The sequence below is a fragment of the Alexandromys fortis genome, unplaced genomic scaffold (assembly GCF_014885135.2).
Source record: "Alexandromys fortis isolate MF-2015 unplaced genomic scaffold, M_Fortis_MF-2015_v1.1 scaffold_82, whole genome shotgun sequence".
Classification (NCBI taxonomy): Eukaryota; Metazoa; Chordata; class Mammalia; order Rodentia; family Cricetidae; genus Alexandromys; species Alexandromys fortis.
Window position 1 is genome coordinate 4,335,038 of NW_026067963.1, and position 14,472 is coordinate 4,349,509.

General features: G+C 43.2%; 1 pseudogene; it reads right to left on the reverse strand.

Annotated features, from left to right (window-relative positions):
- Positions 1–1,718: 1,718 nt before the first annotated feature.
- On the reverse strand, positions 1,719–13,088 carry LOC126508391 (40S ribosomal protein SA-like; annotated as a pseudogene).
- Between the last annotated feature and the right edge of the window lie 1,384 nt (positions 13,089–14,472).

Genomic DNA, 14,472 nt, shown 5'->3' on the forward strand with positions numbered 1-14,472 from the left:
GGTGGAGGTCTGTTCACCGCCTCAGCAAGCCATATACACTGCCCCAGTTCCAAGTATGCAGCAGCTCTATGTCAAGCCATTAAGCAATTTGTAGCACTCTGATCACAAAAACCCATTTAAATGCTCCATAGCTGAACCTCCAGAAAGAGTCAGAGTTCGCACTGGCAGCATGGCCCAAAAAGCTGGCATTTCAAAAGCATGGGTTTTTTTTTCTTTCTGTTATCATTGAATCAAGAAAACCTCTCTTAAAGGAGCTGCAGCGTGTTGCCACAAGCATAGCCCATTTGGGAAAAAAATGGGGCTAAACTTTGTTTTTTAGTATCTAGAATTCCTTCCTAAGCCCTCTAAGGTTTTACATGGATTTAGTTGGCCACATGGGCACCAATTGTTATTAGGAGGCTGTTTATTAGTTCCCAGCTGCTTGGCAGATTATACCTGAAATAATCAAGCAGAAACTATATTATTTAAAACAATTTGGCACATTAGCTCTAGCTTTTTATTGTCTAACACTTATGTCTTAATTTAACACATTTCTAGTAATCATTGTATCACCACATGGCTGTGGCTTACTGGGTAAAGTTCCCAGCGTAAGTCTCCAACAGGGCTACATGGCTTTTCCCTAACTCCACCTCCTTTTGCCCAGCATTCAGTTTAGTTTTCCCAGCCTAGCTAAATTCTGCCCTGCTATAGGTCCAAATCAGTCCTTTATTCACTAATGGTACTCACAGCATACAGAGGGGATTCCCACATTATAGATTAGGATATGTGGCTGCTTATTGATCTAACTTCAGATCAGATAAAGCCCAAGTTAAAAGCAGATGGGAAGAGAAGTTAAACATCTAATGCAGATAAACTTGTGCAGGCTATTATTAAAAATTCCTAAATTAAGGGGCTGTCTCAAAAGTTAGGAGCATTTTCTGCTCTTGCAGAAAATCCAGGTTCAATTTCCAGCACCCACAGGGTGGCTCACAGCCATCCTTAACTCCAGTTCCATGGAATCTGACCTCTTCTGACCCCCACAGGCAGCAAGCATACATACATTCAGGCAAAACACTCATATGCATAAAATAAATCTTAAAAAGGATTTTTTATTAGAAAAATTCCTAAATTATGTTGGAGGTTAAAGGCCAGATAGATTAAAGAAAAGATGAAAGCTGAATAACTGTCAAAGGATTCGCTACGTCATTGTTACAGGAGTGAGAGCTGGAGGAGACACTAGAGAGAGATCTCTGCTCCAATGGAAAAGTCATCAAAAAAACACCATTCATTACACAATTCATAAAAGAAGAATTGCAAAGTAGGAGAACAGTCATACACGATGTCTATCTTTAGCATACAAACAAATGCAAGTTTAAGTGAGGCTAAGGCACTGTGTTTGCCCATCCTATGATAAAGGGTAGACTTCTCCTTCTTGTGAGGCTTGGTATCTCATTCCTATCCCCTGGACACCAGAGACTCTAACCTATGACATCTGTAGCTGTCATACTGAGAAACTGGGAGGGAGCAGGGCTCCTTCTGACCAGCAGCATTCAGTTTCCAGGAGCCTCCAGGACAGGGCTGCCAACCCGGTGTCTGGTGTCGTATCTGATGTCCAGGCTCAGTGCCAGCACAGGCAGGCTCTCTGGTGGCAGTAACAAAGAATCCTGGCAGGATTTGATCCTCAGGGAGGCTTTGCCTGGGCTTCCAGCAGCACAGCCTTCCTACCTTCCCAGCCACTTTCAAAGCCTGAGGCTCTGGCTTTCCTGAAAAGTCCGTGGGCTGCCCAACACCTTGCAGTAAATTCCTGCGGTAGTTTGTCTTCTTTGACGGACGGAGTCTGGCATTTCCCCACGGAGTCTGGCATTTCCAGCTAGTGAGTCCTAGCGACATAAAAAACTGGAAATGAGCGTACTTAAGTTTACAGATGTGCTAAGCCCTCTTGAGAGTAGCAAGATCACGGAAGGTGTGTAAATTATAACAAGAATATTAGATAATTTATTATAATTAGATAAATTATAACAAGGAATATTAAATAGCAATTAAAAATCTGTTCTTAAAAAACAACAGCTATGTCTTGGGCTGGGGATGCTACTCAGTGGGAGGCACTTACCTAGCATGTAAAAGGCCTTTAGGTTCCATCTCCATTGCTACAAAACAAACAAATAAATCAACAAACAAGTAAACAAGTAAATAATTTTTTAAGGACATGGAGACATGAAAATATTCATAGTACACTAAATTTTAAAGTGTTTCCTGAACAACTGGTTTTTCAGAGAGCATGGAGGCATTGTTTATGTTACCCTACTTCTTGGGGGCAGATACAGGAGAATGGCAAGTCAGAGGCCAACCTACCTAGTTAGCTCCACTCCAGCGAGGGCTACACATCTCTCAAAGATGTGGGAGGGATATCAGAGAGATGGCTTAGTAGTGGTTACAAACAGAGGATCCAAGTTCAGTTTCCAGGCCCACAGTGAGCAACTGGCAAGGAACTGTGTAGTGGTGTGAATGAGAAATGTCCCTGAGAGGCTCAGGTATTTGAATCAAAATGAACACAAAATACTGTAAGTTGTTTCTTTGTGTATGACTTTCATCTATTGCAAATACATCTTTTATTACCTATATTACAAATCAAATACTGTATTGGACAAATGTATTGATCTGAAACACCAAGTGGAGAAGTTGACTTTTTGCTTAGTTGTGTGCTTGCTTTGTGCAGTGTGGTAACAGATCCTCAACCAGCAGAGGCAAGAGGGATGAGGCTGGTGAGTTTCTGAAGAGATCCTATAACCCATTTGATGAATTTGCTCACCACTACCCCTGAATAAAACTGTTCCAATAATCTTTTTATGTTTGTAAATCTGGTTTTTGTTTGTTTGTTTATTTGTTTGTTTCAGAGTGAAGTTAAATATTTATTTAGTGGGTTATGGAAGGGAAGGAGAGAAGGGGGAAGAGCAGAGAGAGAGAAAAACAGAGAAAGAGAGAAGGGGAGAAGTGGAGAAAAGGGAGAGACAGAAGCTGCCTCTTTGAGAGAGAGATGGAAAAACTTATTGTTTAAAGTAGACTCAAGTTCACTTTTCTACCTACAGCAGGAGATTTGAACTGGGGGAAAATTGATGATGGACTTATGAAGAGACACAGAGAAGATGGAGACTTGAACTCTTCGACATCCAGGGAACACAAACACACCATCCTTCTCAAATGAGCATGTCTTTGCCTTAGCTGACAGACCAAGAGCACAATACCTTAGCTGATGAAGCTCTTGGACTTTCCCATAGTATTCTTAGGCTCACTTTCCTGAGGAGAAAATTAAGCCTAGAGGACCAAAACAACCTGGGGAAGATCTCCAATTTATTGCTCACAGCTACCCTATTTCTAGGCAGAACTGGGCCTGGGAAGCAGGTCTGCTATTCTTTTTCTGTTTCTGGAGCTTGGAGACCTTGAACTTTGGGACCAGACAAGCCTGTGCTGCTGTGAAGGAGCAATACAGCAAGCCGTTTTATCATTCGCTTTCTGTATGACCTATTGCTGGTGTACAGACACAGCCGACTTTTGTGTGTTCGTCTTCGAGTCTAGAAATTTTATGAATTCATTAACTGGTTCTGGTTGTTCTTTTGTGGATACTTTGCATAAAGTTTTACTTCTTCCTCTCTGTTGGAAACAGGATCAGAAGAGTCAATTTATATTTAGACACCATGGTATCGGTGGGACTATCCAGTATGGGTCCAGTAAAACCTGACTGACATCAGACATTCACAGGACGATGAGTCAGCACAAAATGGCTGACACTGGACGCCTGGGAATCCCGAAAGTAAGTAGTGATGTAATCTGTTCTGTAACCATTCCTGGCAGAATGCCACTTCTGTGTGGGTTTAGTATGAATATGGCTGTGAGATGAGAGGCCTTAGTCCTTTCTTGGTGCTTTTACCAAGTCATCTGTGTACATCTGCCTGTGGATCTGTGTGCCTACATTCATGTGGCTTGCGTGCCAATCTCTTCTGGGCCCGCTCCAGCCTGTGTGTGGCCTGTGTGTGCAATGTGCATGAGTGCTTGCCTGTGGCAGCCTGCCCACTGGCTATAGCTCAGATAGACGAATTAAATAAAGTCTGTCTTATCTGACCTCAAATCCTTGTACTCGTCAGTCTCCTGACCTGTGACCTTCCTTCTTCCTGGTTCTGTACATTTATCAGTCTGGAGATTTTTGTTTCTCTTTTTCTTGTGTATTTGGCTTAAAGCTCTCGTATCACGCTGTCTAGAAGTGGCAGTGATTGATATTCTTATCTTATTCTGAACCCTAGAGGAAAAGGATTCAGGGTTCTGATGTGTGTGTGCGCGCGCGCATTGTTTTGTGCTATGATATTTGTTTGGTTTGGCTTCTTTTTTTTTTTTTTAAGATTATACAATATAATTACACCATTTTCCCTTCTCTTCCCTCCCTCCAAACCTTGTCATAAACCCCTCCTTGCTCTTTTTCAAATTCATGGCCTTTTTTCCCATTGATTCTTATTATATAAGTATACGGACATATGTATGTATGTATACATATTCCTAAATATAACCTACTCAGTCTGTATAATGATACTAGTATGTATGTTTTCTGGACTGACTATTTGGTATTGGATAACCAGTTGGTATCTTCATCCCTGAGGAAGACTATTTCTCCTGCTCTCAGTGTTCCTTAGTTGTCCGTAATTCTTTGTGGAAGGTTGACGCCTTGTAGACTTTCCGCTACCCACTTTGGCATGTCTATTGTTGTCATTAAAGGTATGTGTCACCAAGCCTAGCAGTGACTATAATCTTTAATGGATGACATTGATTTGGTTTGCTGGTATTTTGTAAGGATTTTTATATCCATGTTCATATATACATGAATATAGAGCTAAAACTTCCTTACCTTGTGATAATTTGCCTGGTTTTTGTATAATAGTAAAACCAATGCAATAGAATGAGTTGGGAAGTGTTCCCAACAGTCTATGTTTTGGGGTAAGTTCATGAAGAATTGGTGTTAATTCTTCCTTAAACATTTAGCAAATTCAGTATGGTCTGTGTTCTCAGGCTTTGTAGGATGCTTGTGATAACTAAGTCTGTCTCTTGAGTTGATGTAGATAGACTTCAATTTTCCAATTTTTCTTAAATCAGTGCCAATAGTTTATGCTTTTCTGTGAATTGTCTATTTCATTTAAATTATCCCATAATAACTTATGAATTAAGGCCGGGCAGTGGTGGTGCAACACCTTTAATCCCAGAACTCAGGAGGCAGAGACAAGCAGATCTTTGTGAGTTCGAGGCCAGCTTGGTCTATAAGAACTAGTTCCAGGACAGGTTCTTCAACTACAAAGAAACCTTGTCTCGAAAAACAAACAAACAAACAATAAAAAGTTATGAATTAAGATCGTTTATTTCATTGATTGTTTCTAGATGCATATATGTATATACATGTATATTCCTAAATATAACCTGCTCAGTCTGTATAAGACCTTGTATGTATGTTTTCAGGACTGGCCGTTTGATATTGGATAACCAGTTGGTGCCCTCTAGCCTGGGTAAGACAGTATCTCCTGCTCTTAGCATTGCTTACTTGCCTGTGCCTTTATGATCTTCTATATTTCTGTAAATTGCTAACCATACCCCCTCTTTTATTCCTAATTTTAGTAGTTACTTGTTCCTTCTCTGTCTCTGTCTCTCTCTGTTTCTCTTTGTCTCTGTCTCTGTTTCTCTCTCATCTTTTCCTTGGCCAATATATTACTCACTTTTCTGTTTCTGTAACAAAGAACCATGACCAAGGCAATGCACAGAAGAAAGAACTTATTTTGCCTTGTAGTCACAAGGACAGGAGTCCCTGAGGGTGGAATGGAGGCATAGAAACAAGTGGTAGGATGGCCATAGGAGCAGAAGCTGAGGGCTGAGATCTTGAACCACGTGCATGGCACAGAGAGAGCCGACTGGAAATGGCATGAAGCTTTCTCTCCAGCAAGGCTGTACCACCTAAACCTCTAGCAAACATTGCCAACAACTGGGGACCAAATCTTCAAAAGCGTGGGACTGTTGGGGGACATTTCTCATTCAAGCGACTACAGTCAGACAGCTAAAGGGTGTCAGTATTTCTGATGGTTAATATTGTTAGTGTTTTCTTTTCTTCTTTTCTTTATTTTTGTTTGTTTGTTTCTCTGTGTAGCCCTGGCTATCCTGGAACTAGCTCTGTAGACCAGGCTGGCTCAAACTCAGAGATCCTGTACCACCGCCATCCAGCATATTAATATTTTCAATAATCTAACTTTTATTTCATTTATTTCTCCTCCTGTCTATTTTATTCTGGGCTTCTTCTGGACTTGATTACCTCATTGATTTAGTTTTCTAGGAATATTGGTTGAAGATTTTTTTTCCTTCTTAAAATAATCACTTGGCCTGGAGGGAGGTGGTGGCGCACATCTTTAATCCCAGCATTTGGGGGGCAGAGGCAGGCAGATCTCTATGAGTAGGAGGTCAGCCTCATCCACAGAGCAAATGCCAGGACAGGCTTCACAACTACACAGAGAAACCCTATCTCAAAAAACAAAAATAAAAATAATAATAATAACAATTATAATAATAATCACTTGATAGCTACAACTTTCTCTCCAAATTCTACTATAATTCATAAGTTTTGAAAGCTAGGTATGGTAACACATGCCAGCAAAGCTAATCTTTGGAAGAATGAAGAAGAGACCCAGGAGTTTCAGACCAGCCTAGAACACGCACTGAAATTTTGTCCCAACAAACAAACAAAAGCCAGAACACACTTGTAATCCCAGCACTCATGGGGTGGAGATAGGAGAGTCAAAAGTTCCTTCTCAGCTACACAGCAAGTCTGAAGGCAGCCAGCCTGACCCACATGGACCCTGCCTAAAACCTGCACAATAATGTTTGGGTATGATAAAATATGGTATTTTTTTTTGTTTCCAAAAACCCGAAGGTACTTTATAATTTATATTTTGATTTCTTATTCAAACTTTTTGCTATCTAGGAAGATGTGTAATTTACACAGATCTGAAGATTTTCTTGTGTTCGTTAATGACATTTAATGTCCTCCCTTTGTGGCCATTCTTTATAGAGCACCAATCCTTTTTTGTTGTGATAGGAGCGGCGAGGCTGCGTCCCCGGCACCCAGCCGCCCGCATGGCTAGGTTATGCCCCGAAATAATTACACAGAAACTGTATTCTTTTAAACACTTCCTGGCCCGGCTAGTTCCAGTTTCTTATTGGCTAGCTCTTACATATTAATCTAACCCATTTCTAATATTCTGTGTAGCCCATGAGATGGCTTACCAGGGAGGATCTTAACCTGCATCTGTCTGGCGTGGGAGAATCATGGCGACTCCTTGATTCAGCTTCTTTTTCCCAGCATTCTCTTCTGTTTACTCCACCTACCTAATTTTCTGTCCTATGAGGGTCGAGGCAGTTTCTTTATTATTAACCAATGAAAGCAACAGATAAGATACAAGACCCACCTCCATCACTTTTTAATCTTTATTCAAGAATTTTGAAACTAGATTTATTCCTTTTGTTTTATGTGTGTTTTTCCTGCATTGCATTTGTATACCAAGTGTATACTTGGTGCCTATGGTGGTCAAAAGGGACACCAGATTCCTTGGAACTGGAGTTATGGATGGTTGTGAGCCACCTGCTATGGGTGCTGGGAACTGAGCCTGGGTTGTGTATAAAAATGACAAATGCTCTTACTCTCTGAGCCATCTCTCTGGCCTCCTCAGATCAGCCTCAGCTTGTACGTCCCTGAGATGGATGATGGACATTTGATATACTTGTTGACCATTTGTTTCTCTTGCCTGGAGAACTAATGATTCCCTTAATCAGTTCATTAACTAATTGCACGAGTTAGGGAGGGTTTAGTTTCTGTAATTCTTTTAAATTTTAGATACTAGTCCCCAGTGGGGTATGTAATTGGTGAAGACTTTTCCTCTATTTTATGGACTGTCTCTTCAAGCTGCTGATGGTTCTCTGAAGCCAGAGGAGAGGCTCAGTGTGTTAAAGAGCACTTGCTTCCCAAGCCTGGCAGCAACCTGAGCTGACTTTGCTTTCCCCCAGTACCATGTAAAAAGCCAGGCACACTTGCCTGCATTTGTAATTCCAGGCCTCCTACAGGAAGGTGGGAGGCGGACCCAGAAGAACTGGGTAGATGAACACCTGCCTCCTCTCTCTTAAATCTCTTTTCTTTGTGGTGGGGGGAGGTGTTGAGCAGGGTTTCTCTGTGCTCTGGCTATCCTGGAACTAGCTCTGCGGACCATACTGGCCTTGAACTCAGGGATACCGCCAGGGTCTTGGCGACCACCTCCTGGCTAGAAAGGCTTTTTAACTCCATATAGTCACATCTGTCAGCTCTTAGGGTTAGTTACTGTGCAATTGGAGTCTTTTCAAAGAGTCCTTGCCTAGTCCTACATCCCCCATTTTTGTTTAAGATTTGAAAACTTCATTTTATACATGCATGTTTGTGGACTGTATGCTGGGTGCCTGCAGAGGTCAAAAGAGGACATCAGAGTCCCTGGAATCAGAGTTACAGGCAGGTGGTTGACAGCCACCATGTGGGTGCTGTGAATGGAACCATGACCCTCTACGGCTGTTATGGGACTCTTTCTGGACACCCCCAGTGAGAATAGAAGAGACCAGATGTCACTGGTGGACCCAAGCCAGGAGAGTTCCTGAAGGACTTTGACCTGGGGTCCAGTACATATCTCATTTTAAAATCTAAAACCACAAGTGCTCACGCAAGTGAGATTTTACAGAAACGTACGCGGCCATCAGCAGATTGTTAAGGGCAATGGCCCGTGTTTGGCATAATAAGCAATACAAGCAATGCTTTAGATAAACCACTGGGTGGTGGTGGCACGCACCTTTAATCTCAGCCCTCGGGAGAATCTCTGTGAGTTCAAGGCTAGCCTGGCCTACAAAGTGAGTTCCAGGCCAGCCAGGGATGTTACACAGAGAAATCCTGTCTTGAAAAAACAAAAACGAAAAAGAAAGAGAGAGAAAGAGAAAGAAAAGATAAAAAGGAAAGACGTAACTGCTCCTAGGTATGGTGGTGGAGAAGACCATGTATTGTTTATTGTAGCTAAAAGGGAGAGCACAGCCAGAGGCAGGGACATCTGTGAGAGTCCAGAGTGAAAGTGACTCTGAGCCATGGGGATGGGGGGAACACCAGATGTAGCAGACAGGAAGGGCAAAAGATAAAAGAGTGACAGTTGACCAAAATGGCTTCTCTATACATAGAGAAGAAAAAATGCACAGCCCCTGGACTGGAGAAATTTACAGTAGAGGGCAGGAAGGCTAAGCATACCCTGTAACTGGTAGGGACTGAGGGATGCTGGGAGAACCTGGAAGCCAGGTCCCCTTTGATATGTTAAACAGGCACCTTAGCCTTTTGTTCCAGGATTTGAGACTAAACACTAGTTTCTTGGGCTGTGATACTTCCTGTGGTCTCTTGCTGCTCAGGATTGCTTTAGCTGATTAGGGTCATTTTGTGCGTCGTGTATTTAAGTTTTAGGATTGCTCTTCCGTTCATCGAGGAAAAAGCATTGGAATTTTGATGGCAATTGCTGACTCTGTAGATTGTTTTCAGTAATAAAACCATTTCCACAGTATTAATGTTGCCAGTCCATGAGCGTGGGGCACCTCTCTATCTACTAACGTCCTCCTCCATTTCTTCCTTCAGCATTTTATTATTTGTTTGACTCTTTGTTTGCTCGTTTGTGCGCTTGTCTTTTGAGACAAAAACCCACCACATAGTCCTGGCTGTCCTGGAACTTACTCTAGAGACCAGGCTGGCCTCAAACGCAGAGATCTGCCTCTCCGTGGCTGGGATTAAAGGCCTGCACAACCACCACCCAGCTTCAGCAGAAAATCTTATTAAGGGCTTATTGTATAGGTACGGCCAGCCATGTGTGGGAAGCTTCCTTCCCCTCTACCATGTTGAGCTAATCTAACCCAACTTGTTGTTCCTTTTGGAAACTACAGCTCCCAGATTCCTCCTGGATTACGGATACCTGCATGCGCGGGTGCGCACAGGTGCAGGACATTTCTCCCAGATACCCTTGCGCTTCTTGTTAAAAAGCGAGCTTCCACGAGGTCTCGCTCACTCTTGCCCTTTACCCTTGTGTGTCTTGCACACCTGTCCCTTATCGTGTCCCCCTCCCCCCCATTAAAGCACACCCACGTGAGAGCCGCGTGTCTGTGTCTCCTCCTTTCACGCGTGTCTTGTCTGTCCTGTGTTTGTCTACACACACACCCACTTTAAAAGAATAATACAACTAAAGGCCCCAGTTTTAATATAGCTGTTTTTATATAGCCCCATAGCTGACTTTTATTTGTTTGTTTTCTATTTCTGAGACAGGATTTTACTATGTGAACTATCCTGGAACACATGGTCTTCCTGTTCTAGCCTCTGGAGTATTGCTATGACAAGCATGAGCCACCATACCAGGCTTGCTGGAGTAGTCAGTCTCCATCCTGAGTTGTCACTGTTAGGGGCCATCAGTAGCATTAGCTACCAAGGACCACGAAGAATAACAAAGATACCTTAATCACATGGGAAATTCCAACAATTTCCCCTAAGAAATGGGACCAAAACCAAGCGAATTCTCTTTTTTATCTCCTCCCCTCCCCACAGGGAAACTCCACCCAGCCTCACTCCTCCCATTCCAGACTCCGCCCATGAATGAGCCCACCATCCGCAGCTCCTCCCCTGGAACTGCTTGAGACCCGGTCATAGCTCTGCCAATTGCTCTCAAGTTTTTTTCTCCCCTGCTTTCCTGAGAGTCACCCAGGAATGCTCTGGTTTTCATTGTCCTCTTTATTAAATCTGGATTTACTTACTCAGTCTGATTTGGCTTATTGCATAAGCAGCAGAGGAACCCAGTAACTGGGGATCCAATACTTATCAAGGGTTTCTGGGTATCACAGCCCTGGATGTCCTGGAACTTGCTCTGTAGACCAGGCTGGCCTCAAACTCACAGAGATCCACCTGCCTCTGCCTCCTGAATACTGGGATCAAAGGCCTGTGCCACCACCGCCAGGCGACCCAAATTCTCTATTATAAAAGTTCAATCTTTTGAGAACCAGAAAACAAAAACAAAGTCAAAAGTCTTTAAAATACAGTATATGATATAGTCTGGGAAGGAAGTGGAGCACACCTTTAAACCCAGCACTCTGCCAGCACGCCGACACTCAGGAAACAGAAACAACCATCCTTAAGCACTTCAACTAGACTGGTTTTTCCTCTGTGTCTACCATCCTTCCTATTCTATGAAATAGTTTATCTTATGTTTTCCATATTTGAAATCATGTTTTCATTTTAGTTTTCTTCAGGCTCCTTTGATCTTATGGGCATGACTTTGTGTGGCCAGTTTTAATCGCAGGAAGTATCAGTCTTTTATGTCCAAATTCTTCTGTCGCTTGTGACAAGCAACTTTGTCTTATCTTGTTATTACTCCAGATGTAGGGAAGTAGATGGCTATTTACACTACAGAATAAAACAGATAGCAACACAGTATCTCTTCAATAGTGTTGCAATTACATCATCTGTCTTAAAGTTTCTAGTGCTGTGAAGAGACACCTTACCACAGCGACTCTTAGAAAGGAAAACACTTAATTGTGGTGGCTCACCTACAGTTCAGAGGTTCAGTCCGTTATCCTCATGATGGGAAACACGGTGACATGCAGGCAGACAGGGTGCTGGAGAGGCAACTGAGAGCGCGACATCTTGCCGGCAACAGGAAATCCACTTAGAGACACTGGGTGGTATCCTGAGCACAGGAAATCTCAAAGCTGGACCCAGAGTGACACACAAGGCTTTACAAGGTCAGCCCTACTCCAACAAGGCCACACCTCCTAATAGTGCTGCTCCATTTGGGGGCCATGTTTTCAAACCAACACACCATCCTTTCCCATATACCACATGTTGATGACAGGGGTAAAGAGAGGAAGCCAGACAGGCGAAATCAAGATTTCAAAGCTTTTGTAGCCAGAGTCAAATCTTGTTTTATATTTATAATCAAAAAATTGGGACTGGAATATGAATATTTTTACAATATTGTCTATCTTCTTCTCACAGAATATGAGTAGTATTCAGGTTTTCCAGGGTTGGCCTGGAGATCATAACGATCCATCCATCTGCTTCTGTCTCCTGAGTCCTGGGATTAAAGACGTGCGCTACAATGCTTAGCCATTTTGTTTTCTTTTTAGAAACTGTTTCTTTTTTCTTTTTCTTTGTTTTTCCATTTTGCTTGTGACCACTCTGTGGTTGTTCTTACCCAGTCAGTGGGTGGCTGGAGCAATGGGAGCTGATGACAGTCTTTATTGGCTAGCTGGGCACTCTGGTCTTTGGTTGGTGACTACTGGCTAGGCACAGAGGCACCCGCACACCTTTGGATCAGCCTGTCACTTCAGGCTGAGTGTCAGTGAACTCCAGAGCTAGTGCAACCCGTTCCTTGCTCACAGCCTGTTCAGCAGGGCTTGCTATTTCTTCTGGATTTCTTCAGGATCTCTGCAGAAGTAGAGATCAATCAGGACTTCCCATGGATGCCCACGGGAGATGGTGGCATGCATATACAGAACTCTCCAGGCCAGCATCCACATCAGACCCAGCCAATGAGCTCCCAAACAGGCGCAAGGGATGGCAATGTGCACGCTGCCTCGGGAGAACCTATGTTAGTTACACTGAACGACGGGAGACAGGTTGAAATAAGATGCCTTCGTGAGGGACTGGTGTTCAGCCCTGGACTCCCTGAAGGATGCTCGGAGCTGGTTAACGGAGCAGCCAGCGATTAGAGCGGCTCCACTGGCAGCGGCAAAGGTCAGCCCAGCTCACTGGCCACTGTTCCGGGAGGAGATGTCAATGACATCTGCAGGATTCTCCATGGCAACAAAGGCTAGAGCTGTCCGCAGCCGCTTCTCCCTGCTCTTCGGATTGGTGAAGTAGATGCCATCACTTTGCCTTTTGTAGACAATTCCTTCTAGAAATCAAGGTTAGTCCCACCAAAGTGTGTTCCTGCAGAAAGGCCTCCTCCTTCTTCATTTGCAAGACCCTGAAACTCTGGGCACTTTGTTGTGTGAGGTCCTTTCATGATGCCCAGAAGCAAGAATCATGCCCTATGGGCCACTGCTCTTTCGGTAGTGTCGGAAAAACCTGCTTAGTTTTTTTTGGGGGGAGGGGGCGGCAGGTGGAGGTTGGAGACTAAATCATAGCGGTGTAAAGGAGTCATCAAATAATAACCACAATACTGACTGTGCCTGATTAGTAATATTTAATCCTTACTGTCCTATGGGATACCGGGAAGACTCATTTAGTTGAGAAACATAGTCCCTTAAAATAGAGTCTCATTTTAAGGATTCCTTCTTTTTTAAAATAACACTTGCATTATATGCCCTGTGTGGGAACATTTCATTGTTTTTAATGTGTCTTTTTATGATGATAATGGTGACGACTGTTAGTTGATTATGCCCTAAAATTCTTAGTTCCAAACCTATATCACTAGAGATGAAGCCTTTGGTTCTAGCATTTGGTCAATTTTGAGGACACACACACGAATGTTGTTCTTTTTTGAGACAAGGTTTCTCTGTAGCTTTGGAGCCTGTCCTGGAACTAGCTCTTGTAGACCAGGCTGGCCTCCAATTTACAGAGATCCGCCTGCCTCTGCCTCCCAAGTGCTGGGATTAAAGGCGTGGGCCACCACCACCCAGCTATGAATGATGTTATTTGAGATTGTTTTTTTTTAAATTGGATGAAAAAGAGTCAACACGAGCCTGGAGACAGAGCTCAGTGGGTAGAGTGTGCGCTACACCAGAACAAAGACCTGAGTTTGTCCTCCAGCAACCAATTAAAAAGCAGCATGGCTCTCTCACTGGAATTTGGTACTTGCCAAATAGGCTAGGCAATCTCGTCATACAGCCCCAAGCATCTTCCTGTTTCAGCCTTCCCAAGGCTGGGATTACAAACATACCACTAGACACTGGTGGTACAGGTCTTTAATCGCAGCACAGTCAGAGACAGGTAGATCTCTTTGAGTTCAAGGCCAGCCAAGGCTACAAGGTGAGTTCTAGGACAGCCAAAGCTGCTACACAGAGAAACCCTGTCGTGAAAAAAAAAAAAAAAAAAAAAGAAAACAAACGTGCCATCATTCCCTACATTGACTCTGTCTGTGCTATGGAATACTTTGAAGGCTCATTTAATTGAGAAATATGCACACAAAAATAAATAATGAAATGGGAAGGAAAGAGACTCAAATTAACTCTGAAGCCTCACTTAGAGATACCTGTCATAATAGCATGAGATGTTTCTGTAATGGTCTGTCCTGTCCCTTTAAGAGACACGCTCTGCCCACTCTCCCCACCTCATCCATCCACTGAGGCAAGTAGATCTTCCTTCTGCTTCCAGCCTGAGTTCCTTGCCTTTCTCTCTCCCAAAGAGGTAGCTTCTCTTCTTTTCTCTTCTCCTCTCTTCTCCTCTCT